Genomic DNA, 546 nt, shown 5'->3' on the forward strand with positions numbered 1-546 from the left:
CCTCATATTTAGACACTCTGACATGAAAGAGGAAGACAGTCTAAGTAATAATGCTGAGCTATTGTTAACCAATAGAGATATTTTTTCATCAGTGGTAATGTTACGGTGTACGTCACATATGTCACAGTGCTATCTATGAGTATATAATTTATTAATAATTCTAAAAGTTTCAATAGACATTGTACACATTCACGGATAATACTCTAAAATCAAGGGAAGACGTTATATTTCCGTTTAGGCTCATTAGTTTGAAAGGAGCTGATTTCCTTAAAACGTTTGCTCATTCTGGCCTTTTACCTCTGGGTCAGGTAAAAACCCTCCAATTATTGTATGCAAAAAAGACGGAATTTTTGAATGTCCATTCCGACATCGTTTGTGGTATTTATCTGTAAAATCTGAGTTTTATCAGTTTTCTATGTTTTTGTCTGATTTTAAGATATATTTTTCATTTGAAAACCTTGTCTGAAAGAGTTTTTTTCAAACATTACTATTTATTTTTTAGCGTTTGTTTTGTTTTGAGATTATTATAGAAACATTACAATGCAT

The sequence above is a fragment of the Mytilus californianus genome, unplaced genomic scaffold (genome assembly GCF_021869535.1).
Source record: "Mytilus californianus isolate M0D057914Y unplaced genomic scaffold, xbMytCali1.0.p SCAF_1, whole genome shotgun sequence".
Taxonomy (NCBI): Eukaryota; Metazoa; Mollusca; class Bivalvia; order Mytilida; family Mytilidae; genus Mytilus; species Mytilus californianus.